The sequence below is a fragment of the Lemur catta genome, chromosome 27, assembly GCF_020740605.2.
Source record: "Lemur catta isolate mLemCat1 chromosome 27, mLemCat1.pri, whole genome shotgun sequence".
NCBI classification, from domain to species: Eukaryota; Metazoa; Chordata; class Mammalia; order Primates; family Lemuridae; genus Lemur; species Lemur catta.
The window spans coordinates 880205-893790 of NC_059154.1; the positions used below are offsets into that span (position 1 = coordinate 880205).

The following is a 13586-nucleotide window of genomic DNA, read 5'->3' on the forward strand; positions in this document are numbered from 1 at the left end:
TCAACATTCGATCGATAGTTTCGATATTTCTTATTTCCTCGCAAATACACAATAATGAATGCAATTCTTGAAAAGGATAACATTCAAAGTCACAGAAAATCCACACAGCACCTACGGGGCAAAGGTGCCAACTTAGATGGAAAACCTAGCAAAAACGTACATGATGGCTCCAATCGATGGAGAGGCTATCCCATAGTCCTCGATAGACGGACACAGAGTCCCCAAACTAATCATTTCCCCCACATTAATAAATAATCCCATTTAAACAGGGTTTATAACTAGAAACTTACAATCTGCTTCTTTCTCTTTTTCTTTTAATTTGGGAAAGGGATATGTTAAAGAATGATGATCATGATCATGATTATCATTATGATTATTATATTAAATCGAATTAACCGTACCAAAACCCCACCACTCACCTTATAAAAATGGGAGTTGATGCATATGTGGGAAGCCGCTGTGTATCTTTGTCTCAAGGCGTGGAACCACAAAAACGCTTCTCCCAAACAAATCCCATCTCGACTGTCATCCTTTTCCTTGCTTTTCCTTTGAAAGTTTTTGCTCTCTGTTATAGGACTATCTCATTGAGGTAGTTTGTTAATTTCACAGTTTATAGAATAGATGTGGAACCATTCTGGATTCCTTCTGGGCAACTTGTGTGCCAGGGGAAACCTTCTGTTTGGAGAATACTCCTCGCTTACACAGGAAGCTGCAGTTCATCAGCGCTGCTAGAGAATGGCACTGCACGAATCAGTCGAAGCATCTTTATGCGATCTTTGACTAGGTCCGTGTACAAGGGGCTCCCGTGAGGATTACCCTAGATGCTTCCTGGTCACATGTGCCCTATCTTCTCTCTGGTACGTGCTACTCAGAGAATATGCTTGCTCCTGAATTATGCCAGTGTTTATTCATTTCCATTTAGGCTACAGTGTTTTCCAAATGGTCCTATAATTTCGCCTCCCATATCAGCAGGGTGTGTGCAAGAGTTTTCCTCAAAGCCAACACAGTGATCAGTTTCTTAAGTTTCCTCAATCTGGTGAGTTGGAAACTATATCTGGCTTCATTTTTTATTCTGCATTTCCTTGACCAATAATGAGGACACGGGGCCAAAGGCGTATTAAGCGTATTAAATGTAGATATTCTGTAACAGTCATATTTTGCCAATTATATGGGCTACAGATACCTTGTCCTGTTTGAAGCTTGTTTTTGACCCTCTTCATGATATCTTTGGAAACTTTTTATTATGGAAAATTTGAAATAGAAACAAAATCGGAAAGAATAGTAGAATACTCTCTCACTACCCTGACTCAAGAAATCACCAACCCCTGGCCAGATCTTGTTTCTTTTATACCCCTCCTACCTTAAGTTCATGATCCCCTTAATAATATCCCTCCCACGATAAAAAGTCAATATGTTTCTATCAAAGGTAGAGGCTTTCTTCCCTTTTTCAGGGTACTCACAGCCACATTATTCCATGTAAAAATTTCACCGTGTTAGAGATAACAGCAAGTACTCAATGTTTGCGTTTCCCTGAGACACACACGCTCATTTCAGTTTCTTTGAATCCAGTCCAAATACAGTCCATACCTTGTGAGGGGTTGAGATGTCTTTTGAAAGAGTGTCCATACATCGCGACTAGTCGGGGGCAGCCCCGGTTGTCACCATTTCCCTTTGTTTCCTACCGCTGTCCGCAGTGACCCGAGCTATTTTTGCATTGTGAGGGGTTTCATCGTGGATTTAAACGTATTGAACGTGTTTCAATATCTTGCAATTATTAGACTTGCTGGCGATCAAACCGTCCTGTGTTTGGCAAACGGGAGTCTACTCATTCTGGTTCCTGTGTCTTTTGACGTGACCCTCGTCCTGTTGGATATGGTAGCATCCGTGCTTCCCAGTATGAGAAGCGTGCGTTTCCCGCCCCAGACCTCAAGTCAGCGTATGTCTCCAGTAAGTCTTAGGACCGTTTAATAACGATGGTTGGCGGAGACCACAATCTAGATGCTGGTGAAATGCACTAGTGTCGTGTTCGCACCTATGTCTCAGCACTTTCCGTGGAAAAACTTAAAAAAAAAAAAAAAGAAAGAAAGAAAGAAAGAGAGAAAGAAAAGAAAAAAAAATTACAGGAAAACACATTGAGTTTACACTGATAATCCAAGTTCAAACTGAGAACTGAGAGTTTTTTTACATTACTTTACCGATTTCACCTCTTCCTCTCACACCCAGATTCCCAGTCCCCAAAGACACCAACAGCATTTCTTCTTTGCAGGATCCCACAGAATAATCGTAGCCATGCACCATAGAACCGTGGACTGGTTCCCACTGCATGAAGTAGGAAAGGCGAGGAAGGAACTTTCTACTTTTCCGGCTGCTCCACTGTGAAAATGTAAGAGCTGCCGTCCGCCGAAGCCAGTCTGCTCATGTCCAAGGAGCTCTGAGCCACGTCACACTCCTTTGGAATATTTCCCTGAGCCTTCATGTGGGCTCCTGACGTCTGTAGAATCTGACAAGTCACACATTGTCCTCCCGTTTGTGTCCTCCGTGCTTTGAATAGATGTGCTATTGAGTGTTTGAATTTTGTTGTCATTGGTGTATGTGTTTGTGGCAAAGTGTTGAGTGTTTGGTGTGTATGTAGCAGCTAGAGAGCGAGGCTCTGAAGGCTACTGGGCAGCAGGAGGGCGCGGGGTCGGGTGGGGGGCGCTGGGCCGGGAGGGCCGCGTAGCAGCTGGGCCTCTCGAGGCGTCCGGGGACGGCCGCTGCCGTCTAGGGCCATAGCACCCTGAACGTGCCCGATCTCGTCTGGTCTGGGAAGCTAAGCAGGGTCGGGGGCCCGGTTAGTACTTGGATGGGAGACCGCCTGGGAATACCGGGTGCTGTAGGCTTTTGCTTCTTCTTTTGTCCCGCCCGCCGGGGGGTCGGGGGTGGGGGGGCCCCCCTTCGCCTTCTGCGCCCGCCCCCACTTTCGCCCTCGGGCCCCGGCCCCTCCCCCCCCTCGGCGCGACCCGGTGCCCCCGCCCGGGGCTTCCTCCCCTCTCCCCCGCTGCAGCACCACCGCCAGGTGGCGGCAGCGGCAGAGCGTCCCAGGCGTTCCGTTGGGCCGGCAGCGGAGCCCCAACCCTGGGCCCCACACCGGGCCGGGGCCGGGCGGCGGGATCCCTAAGTGCCGCCGGGTCTCCTCTCCCCTGGACCCCGCACCCGCCGCCCCGCACTCCGGGACATCGCGTACACCCGGCGCGGGACAGCCCACGGCGGCAAACCGTGTCCTGGGCCCCCGGACACCCGGCCCACCGTGCACTTTCTCTCCGCCGCACACCCGGGCCTCGGGCCCGGGCCTCACGCCGGGCGGGCTCCTCGCCGCCGACGGGGCTCCGAGAGACACACCGGCGCGCCGCACAGGGCGAGTCGCTGGCCCCCTGGGCAGAGAGGACACACAACAGCACACGGAGCGCACGCACCCAAACCCAAAGGACCCACCGGCCCCCCGACCCGTGGCTACCCACCCCAAACCCCACCCCACCGGGCTACAGGATAGCCGGCTCTGGCCGCCCCGCCGCCCCCCGCCCCCGCGCGGGGGCTGCTGCCACACGCAGGCCCTGAGGGGAATCGGGGCAGAACGGTCCTCCCCAGACGGGGGTGGGGTGGCGGGGTGGGGGGGGACACTGCAGATCTTCAGGACCTCCGGGTGACGGACCAGCGGCAGGCGCGGCCCTGCCTCCTCCTCCCGGCCCCGCCCCAAAGCCCCTCCCCACCGTGCCCTCGCGTGGGCCGGCGGAGGGCCCTCTCTCGCGCACTCTCCGGCTCCGGCCCTCCGCTCCCACGCGTGGAAGCCTGTCCCTGCGCGCGTGCCCGTGGGTCTGCTCCTCGGGGTGTGGGACGGCGGTGCGTCCGTGGTTTGGGTGGGGGTGGGAGGGCGCGCGCGCGAGACCCGTCAGGCTCCGCCTGGCCCCCCACCCCCACCCCGATAAGGGCAGGTGGGCTAGCGAAGGGCCAGGGCGGCGGGAGGGACCCGACTGCGCAGGGAGGGACGCGTCGCAGCAGATCGGCCTCTTGAGGCGTCCGGGGGCGGCCGCCCTCGTCTACGGCCAGACCGCCCTGAACGCGCCCGATCTCGTCTCACCTCGGAAGCTAAGCAGGGTCGGGCCCGGTTAGGACTTGGATGGGAGACCGCCTGGGAATCCCGGGTGCCCTAGGCTTTTTGCTCTGCTTCTTTTTCTGTCCCGCCCCCCTGGGCTGGGAAGGGGAGGGGGGGGCCTTCGCCCTCCGCGCCCGGCCCGGCTCCGCCCCCGGCCGGCCCGGACCCTGCCCCGTGGCCCCTGGAGACAGGGTCAGATTGGAGATGTGGAGGCTCAGTCCCCGAGGCTGTCGCCCCTCACACACCTGCCGCAGGTCCGGGCCTCCGGAACTTCTGACCGACCGGCTCTGAATTCAGGACACAGTCTAAAGTTGTCCAAGGAGATGACCACGTTACCACCCTAGGACAGGAAAAATTGGACCCTATCCACATATGCAGAAGAAGAGAATCTAAACAGCTGGCTATTCGTTCACGGTAACATAATTCAGGAATCCAGAGGCGAAGACATCTAGAAACACTTTTCAAACGTCTAAATCTTTAGAACATATTCTGAAGGATTAAGAAGTAGAAGCATTCTTTGGACAGTCACGAGCAAGACCAGGGTGTCGATAGGAAATCCTTCTGTTCGATACTGCAAGAGACGCTCCAAAAACATACTACAACAAGGGAAAACACTAACAATATATGGGAAAGGAAAATCACCTTTCTTCATTTTCCTCACCTCCTACGGTTCTCAAAAGAGAATGTTTGCCCCTATGCGCGGGAGACCTGTAGAAATCCTAGGTGAGTCCAGCAAGATAGCTCTAGATGAAATCAACATTCGATCGATAGTTTCGATATTTCTTATTTCCTCGCAAATACACAATAATGAATGCAATTCTTGAAAAGGATAACATTCAAAGTCACAGAAAATCCACACAGCACCTACGGGGCAAAGGTGCCAACTTAGATGGAAAACCTAGCAAAAACGTACATGATGGCTCCAATCGATGGAGAGGCTATCCCGTAGTCCTCGATAGACGGACACAGAGTCCCCAAACTAATCATTTCCCCCACATTAATAAATAATCCCATTTAAACAGGGTTTATAACTAGAAACTTACAATCTGCTTCTTTCTCTTTTTCTTTTAATTTGGGAAAGGGATATGTTAAAGAATGATGATCATGATCATGATTATCATTATGATTATTATATTAAATCGAATTAACCGTACCAAAACCCCACCACTCACCTTATAAAAATGGGAGTTGATGCATATGTGGGAAGCCGCTGTGTATCTTTGTCTCAAGGCGTGGAACCACAAAAACGCTTCTCCCAAACAAATCCCATCTCGACTGTCATCCTTTTCCTTGCTTTTCCTTTGAAAGTTTTTGCTCTCTGTTATAGGACTATCTCATTGAGGTAGTTTGTTAATTTCACAGTTTATAGAATAGATGTGGAACCATTCTGGATTCCTTCTGGGCAACTTGTGTGCCAGGGGAAACCTTCTGTTTGGAGAATACTCCTCGCTTACACAGGAAGCTGCAGTTCATCAGCGCTGCTAGAGAATGGCACTGCACGAATCAGTCGAAGCATCTTTATGCGATCTTTGACTAGGTCCGTGTACAAGGGGCTCCCGTGAGGATTACCCTAGATGCTTCCTGGTCACATGTGCCCTATCTTCTCTCTGGTACGTGCTACTCAGAGAATATGCTTGCTCCTGAATTATGCCAGTGTTTATTCATTTCCATTTAGGCTACAGTGTTTTCCAAATGGTCCTATAATTTCGCCTCCCATATCAGCAGGGTGTGTGCAAGAGTTTTCCTCAAAGCCAACACAGTGATCAGTTTCTTAAGTTTCCTCAATCTGGTGAGTTGGAAACTATATCTGGCTTCATTTTTTATTCTGCATTTCCTTGACCAATAATGAGGACACGGGGCCAAAGGCGTATTAAGCGTATTAAATGTAGATATTCTGTAACAGTCATATTTTGCCAATTATATGGGCTACAGATACCTTGTCCTGTTTGAAGCTTGTTTTTGACCCTCTTCATGATATCTTTGGAAACTTTTTATTATGGAAAATTTGAAATAGAAACAAAATCGGAAAGAATAGTAGAATACTCTCTCACTACCCTGACTCAAGAAATCACCAACCCCTGGCCAGATCTTGTTTCTTTTATACCCCTCCTACCTTAAGTTCATGATCCCCTTAATAATATCCCTCCCACGATAAAAAGTCAATATGTTTCTATCAAAGGTAGAGGCTTTCTTCCCTTTTTCAGGGTACTCACAGCCACATTATTCCATGTAAAAATTTCACCGTGTTAGAGATAACAGCAAGTACTCAATGTTTGCGTTTCCCTGAGACACACACGCTCATTTCAGTTTCTTTGAATCCAGTCCAAATACAGTCCATACCTTGTGAGGGGTTGAGATGTCTTTTGAAAGAGTGTCCATACATCGCGACTAGTCGGGGGCAGCCCCGGTTGTCACCATTTCCCTTTGTTTCCTACCGCTGTCCGCAGTGACCCGAGCTATTTTTGCATTGTGAGGGGTTTCATCGTGGATTTAAACGTATTGAACGTGTTTCAATATCTTGCAATTATTAGACTTGCTGGCGATCAAACCGTCCTGTGTTTGGCAAACGGGAGTCTACTCATTCTGGTTCCTGTGTCTTTTGACGTGACCCTCGTCCTGTTGGATATGGTAGCATCCGTGCTTCCCAGTATGAGAAGCGTGCGTTTCCCGCCCCAGACCTCAAGTCAGCGTATGTCTCCAGTAAGTCTTAGGACCGTTTAATAACGATGGTTGGCGGAGACCACAATCTAGATGCTGGTGAAATGCACTAGTGTCGTGTTCGCACCTATGTCTCAGCACTTTCCGTGGAAAAACTTAAAAAAAAAAAAAAAGAAAGAAAGAAAGAAAGAGAGAAAGAAAAGAAAAAAAAATTACAGGAAAACACATTGAGTTTACACTGATAATCCAAGTTCAAACTGAGAACTGAGAGTTTTTTTACATTACTTTACCGATTTCACCTCTTCCTCTCACACCCAGATTCCCAGTCCCCAAAGACACCAACAGCATTTCTTCTTTGCAGGATCCCACAGAATAATCGTAGCCATGCACCATAGAACCGTGGACTGGTTCCCACTGCATGAAGTAGGAAAGGCGAGGAAGGAACTTTCTACTTTTCCGGCTGCTCCACTGTGAAAATGTAAGAGCTGCCGTCCGCCGAAGCCAGTCTGCTCATGTCCAAGGAGCTCTGAGCCACGTCACACTCCTTTGGAATATTTCCCTGAGCCTTCATGTGGGCTCCTGACGTCTGTAGAATCTGACAAGTCACACATTGTCCTCCCGTTTGTGTCCTCCGTGCTTTGAATAGATGTGCTATTGAGTGTTTGAATTTTGTTGTCATTGGTGTATGTGTTTGTGGCAAAGTGTTGAGTGTTTGGTGTGTATGTAGCAGCTAGAGAGCGAGGCTCTGAAGGCTACTGGGCAGCAGGAGGGCGCGGGGTCGGGTGGGGGGCGCTGGGCCGGGAGGGCCGCGTAGCAGCTGGGCCTCTCGAGGCGTCCGGGGACGGCCGCTGCCGTCTAGGGCCATAGCACCCTGAACGTGCCCGATCTCGTCTGGTCTGGGAAGCTAAGCAGGGTCGGGGGCCCGGTTAGTACTTGGATGGGAGACCGCCTGGGAATACCGGGTGCTGTAGGCTTTTGCTTCTTCTTTTGTCCCGCCCGCCGGGGGGTCGGGGGTGGGGGGGCCCCCCGCCTTCTGCGCCCGCCCCCACTTTCGCCCTCGGGCCCCGGCCCCTCCCCCCCCTCGGCGCGACCCGCTGCCCCCGCCCGGGGCTTCCTCCCCTCTCCCCCGCTGCAGCACCACCGCCAGGTGGCGGCAGCGGCAGAGCGTCCCAGGCGTTCCGTTGGGCCGGCAGCGGAGCCCCAACCCTGGGCCCCACACCGGGCCGGGGCCGGGCGGCGGGATCCCTAAGTGCCGCCGGGTCTCCTCTCCCCTGGACCCCGCACCCGCCGCCCCGCACTCCGGGACATCGCGTACACCCGGCGCGGGACAGCCCACGGCGGCAAACCGTGTCCTGGGCCCCCGGACACCCGGCCCACCGTGCACTTTCTCTCCGCCGCACACCCGGGCCTCGGGCCCGGGCCTCACGCCGGGCGGGCTCCTCGCCGCCGACGGGGCTCCGAGAGACACACCGGCGCGCCGCACAGGGCGAGTCGCTGGCCCCCTGGGCAGAGAGGACACACAACAGCACACGGAGCGCACGCACCCAAACCCAAAGGACCCACCGGCCCCCCGACCCGTGGCTACCCACCCCAAACCCCACCCCACCGGGCTACAGGATAGCCGGCTCTGGCCGCCCCGCCGCCCCCCCGCCCCCGCGCGGGGGCTGCTGCCACACGCAGGCCCTGAGGGGAATCGGGGCAGAACGGTCCTCCCCAGACGGGGGTGGGGTGGCGGGGTGGGGGGGGACACTGCAGATCTTCAGGACCTCCGGGTGACGGACCAGCGGCAGGCGCGGCCCTGCCTCCTCCTCCCGGCCCCGCCCCAAAGCCCCTCCCCACCGTGCCCTCGCGTGGGCCGGCGGAGGGCCCTCTCTCGCGCACTCTCCGGCTCCGGCCCTCCGCTCCCACGCGTGGAAGCCTGTCCCTGCGCGCGTGCCCGTGGGTCTGCTCCTCGGGGTGTGGGACGGCGGTGCGTCCGTGGTTTGGGTGGGGGTGGGAGGGCGCGCGCGCGAGACCCGTCAGGCTCCGCCTGGCCCCCCACCCCCACCCCGATAAGGGCAGGTGGGCTAGCGAAGGGCCAGGGCGGCGGGAGGGACCCGACTGCGCAGGGAGGGACGCGTCGCAGCAGATCGGCCTCTTGAGGCGTCCGGGGGCGGCCGCCCTCGTCTACGGCCAGACCGCCCTGAACGCGCCCGATCTCGTCTCACCTCGGAAGCTAAGCAGGGTCGGGCCCGGTTAGGACTTGGATGGGAGACCGCCTGGGAATCCCGGGTGCCCTAGGCTTTTTGCTCTGCTTCTTTTTCTGTCCCGCCCCCCTGGGCTGGGAAGGGGAGGGGGGGGCCTTCGCCCTCCGCGCCCGGCCCGGCTCCGCCCCCGGCCGGCCCGGACCCTGCCCCGTGGCCCCTGGAGACAGGGTCAGATTGGAGATGTGGAGGCTCAGTCCCCGAGGCTGTCGCCCCTCACACACCTGCCGCAGGTCCGGGCCTCCGGAACTTCTGACCGACCGGCTCTGAATTCAGGACACAGTCTAAAGTTGTCCAAGGAGATGACCACGTTACCACCCTAGGACAGGAAAAATTGGACCCTATCCACATATGCAGAAGAAGAGAATCTAAACAGCTGGCTATTCGTTCACGGTAACATAATTCAGGAATCCAGAGGCGAAGACATCTAGAAACACTTTTCAAACGTCTAAATCTTTAGAACATATTCTGAAGGATTAAGAAGTAGAAGCATTCTTTGGACAGTCACGAGCAAGACCAGGGTGTCGATAGGAAATCCTTCTGTTCGATACTGCAAGAGACGCTCCAAAAACATACTACAACAAGGGAAAACACTAACAATATATGGGAAAGGAAAATCACCTTTCTTCATTTTCCTCACCTCCTACGGTTCTCAAAAGAGAATGTTTGCCCCTATGCGCGGGAGACCTGTAGAAATCCTAGGTGAGTCCAGCAAGATAGCTCTAGATGAAATCAACATTCGATCGATAGTTTCGATATTTCTTATTTCCTCGCAAATACACAATAATGAATGCAATTCTTGAAAAGGATAACATTCAAAGTCACAGAAAATCCACACAGCACCTACGGGGCAAAGGTGCCAACTTAGATGGAAAACCTAGCAAAAACGTACATGATGGCTCCAATCGATGGAGAGGCTATCCCGTAGTCCTCGATAGACGGACACAGAGTCCCCAAACTAATCATTTCCCCCACATTAATAAATAATCCCATTTAAACAGGGTTTATAACTAGAAACTTACAATCTGCTTCTTTCTCTTTTTCTTTTAATTTGGGAAAGGGATATGTTAAAGAATGATGATCATGATCATGATTATCATTATGATTATTATATTAAATCGAATTAACCGTACCAAAACCCCACCACTCACCTTATAAAAATGGGAGTTGATGCATATGTGGGAAGCCGCTGTGTATCTTTGTCTCAAGGCGTGGAACCACAAAAACGCTTCTCCCAAACAAATCCCATCTCGACTGTCATCCTTTTCCTTGCTTTTCCTTTGAAAGTTTTTGCTCTCTGTTATAGGACTATCTCATTGAGGTAGTTTGTTAATTTCACAGTTTATAGAATAGATGTGGAACCATTCTGGATTCCTTCTGGGCAACTTGTGTGCCAGGGGAAACCTTCTGTTTGGAGAATACTCCTCGCTTACACAGGAAGCTGCAGTTCATCAGCGCTGCTAGAGAATGGCACTGCACGAATCAGTCGAAGCATCTTTATGCGATCTTTGACTAGGTCCGTGTACAAGGGGCTCCCGTGAGGATTACCCTAGATGCTTCCTGGTCACATGTGCCCTATCTTCTCTCTGGTACGTGCTACTCAGAGAATATGCTTGCTCCTGAATTATGCCAGTGTTTATTCATTTCCATTTAGGCTACAGTGTTTTCCAAATGGTCCTATAATTTCGCCTCCCATATCAGCAGGGTGTGTGCAAGAGTTTTCCTCAAAGCCAACACAGTGATCAGTTTCTTAAGTTTCCTCAATCTGGTGAGTTGGAAACTATATCTGGCTTCATTTTTTATTCTGCATTTCCTTGACCAATAATGAGGACACGGGGCCAAAGGCGTATTAAGCGTATTAAACGTAGATATTCTGTAACAGTCATATTTTGCCAATTATATGGGCTACAGATACCTTGTCCTGTTTGAAGCTTGTTTTTGACCCTCTTCATGATATCTTTGGAAACTTTTTATTATGGAAAATTTGAAATAGAAACAAAATCGGAAAGAATAGTAGAATACTCTCTCACTACCCTGACTCAAGAAATCACCAACCCCTGGCCAGATCTTGTTTCTTTTATACCCCTCCTACCTTAAGTTCATGATCCCCTTAATAATATCCCTCCCACGATAAAAAGTCAATATGTTTCTATCAAAGGTAGAGGCTTTCTTCCCTTTTTCAGGGTACTCACAGCCACATTATTCCATGTAAAAATTTCACCGTGTTAGAGATAACAGCAAGTACTCAATGTTTGCGTTTCCCTGAGACACACACGCTCATTTCAGTTTCTTTGAATCCAGTCCAAATACAGTCCATACCTTGTGAGGGGTTGAGATGTCTTTTGAAAGAGTGTCCATACATCGCGACTAGTCGGGGGCAGCCCCGGTTGTCACCATTTCCCTTTGTTTCCTACCGCTGTCCGCAGTGACCCGAGCTATTTTTGCATTGTGAGGGGTTTCATCGTGGATTTAAACGTATTGAACGTGTTTCAATATCTTGCAATTATTAGACTTGCTGGCGATCAAACCGTCCTGTGTTTGGCAAACGGGAGTCTACTCATTCTGGTTCCTGTGTCTTTTGACGTGACCCTCGTCCTGTTGGATATGGTAGCATCCGTGCTTCCCAGTATGAGAAGCGTGCGTTTCCCGCCCCAGACCTCAAGTCAGCGTATGTCTCCAGTAAGTCTTAGGACCGTTTAATAACGATGGTTGGCGGAGACCACAATCTAGATGCTGGTGAAATGCACTAGTGTCGTGTTCGCACCTATGTCTCAGCACTTTCCGTGGAAAAACTTAAAAAAAAAAAAAAAGAAAGAAAGAAAGAAAGAGAGAAAGAAAAGAAAAAAAAATTACAGGAAAACACATTGAGTTTACACTGATAATCCAAGTTCAAACTGAGAACTGAGAGTTTTTTTACATTACTTTACCGATTTCACCTCTTCCTCTCACACCCAGATTCCCAGTCCCCAAAGACACCAACAGCATTTCTTCTTTGCAGGATCCCACAGAATAATCGTAGCCATGCACCATAGAACCGTGGACTGGTTCCCACTGCATGAAGTAGGAAAGGCGAGGAAGGAACTTTCTACTTTTCCGGCTGCTCCACTGTGAAAATGTAAGAGCTGCCGTCCGCCGAAGCCAGTCTGCTCATGTCCAAGGAGCTCTGAGCCACGTCACACTCCTTTGGAATATTTCCCTGAGCCTTCATGTGGGCTCCTGACGTCTGTAGAATCTGACAAGTCACACATTGTCCTCCCGTTTGTGTCCTCCGTGCTTTGAATAGATGTGCTATTGAGTGTTTGAATTTTGTTGTCATTGGTGTATGTGTTTGTGGCAAAGTGTTGAGTGTTTGGTGTGTATGTAGCAGCTAGAGAGCGAGGCTCTGAAGGCTACTGGGCAGCAGGAGGGCGCGGGGTCGGGTGGGGGGCGCTGGGCCGGGAGGGCCGCGTAGCAGCTGGGCCTCTCGAGGCGTCCGGGGACGGCCGCTGCCGTCTAGGGCCATAGCACCCTGAACGTGCCCGATCTCGTCTGGTCTGGGAAGCTAAGCAGGGTCGGGGGCCCGGTTAGTACTTGGATGGGAGACCGCCTGGGAATACCGGGTGCTGTAGGCTTTTGCTTCTTCTTTTGTCCCGCCCGCCGGGGGGTCGGGGGTGGGGGGGCCCCCCCTCGCCTTCTGCGCCCGCCCCCACTTTCGCCCTCGGGCCCCGGCCCCTCCCCCCCCTCGGCGCGACCCGCTGCCCCCGCCCGGGGCTTCCTCCCCTCTCCCCCGCTGCAGCACCACCGCCAGGTGGCGGCAGCGGCAGAGCGTCCCAGGCGTTCCGTTGGGCCGGCAGCGGAGCCCCAACCCTGGGCCCCACACCGGGCCGGGGCCGGGCGGCGGGATCCCTAAGTGCCGCCGGGTCTCCTCTCCCCCGGACCCCGCACCCGCCGCCCCGCACTCCGGGACATCGCGTACACCCGGCGCGGGACAGCCCACGGCGGCAAACCGTGTCCTGGGCCCCCGGACACCCGGCCCACCGTGCACTTTCTCTCCGCCGCACACCCGGGCCTCGGGCCCGGGCCTCACGCCGGGCGGGCTCCTCGCCGCCGACGGGGCTCCGAGAGACACACCGGCGCGCCGCACAGGGCGAGTCGCTGGCCCCCTGGGCAGAGAGGACACACAACAGCACACGGAGCGCACGCACCCAAACCCAAAGGACCCACCGGCCCCCCGACCCGTGGCTACCCACCCCAAACCCCACCCCACCGGGCTACAGGATAGCCGGCTCTGGCCGCCCCGCCGCCCCCCGCCCCCGCGCGGGGGCTGCTGCCACACGCAGGCCCTGAGGGGAATCGGGGCAGAACGGTCCTCCCCAGACGGGGGTGGGGTGGCGGGGTGGGGGGGGACACTGCAGATCTTCAGGACCTCCGGGTGACGGACCAGCGGCAGGCGCGGCCCTGCCTCCTCCTCCCGGCCCCGCCCCAAAGCCCCTCCCCACCGTGCCCTCGCGTGGGCCGGCGGAGGGCCCTCTCTCGCGCACTCTCCGGCTCCGGCCCTCCGCTCCCACGCGTGGAAG

General features: G+C 53.6%; 5 pseudogenes; all 5 read left to right on the plus strand.

Moving 5' to 3' along the window:
• The first annotated feature begins 2758 nt into the window (after nucleotides 1-2758).
• Nucleotides 2759-2879, plus strand: LOC123627874 (annotated as a pseudogene).
• A 1192-nt stretch (nucleotides 2880-4071) lies between these two features.
• On the plus strand, nucleotides 4072-4190 carry LOC123627852 (annotated as a pseudogene).
• Nucleotides 4191-7640: 3450 nt separating this feature from the next.
• LOC123627875 lies at nucleotides 7641-7761 on the plus strand (annotated as a pseudogene).
• Nucleotides 7762-8951: 1190 nt separating this feature from the next.
• On the plus strand, nucleotides 8952-9070 carry LOC123627854 (annotated as a pseudogene).
• Nucleotides 9071-12520: 3450 nt separating this feature from the next.
• LOC123627876 lies at nucleotides 12521-12641 on the plus strand (annotated as a pseudogene).
• The last annotated feature ends 945 nt before the right edge of the window (nucleotides 12642-13586 follow it).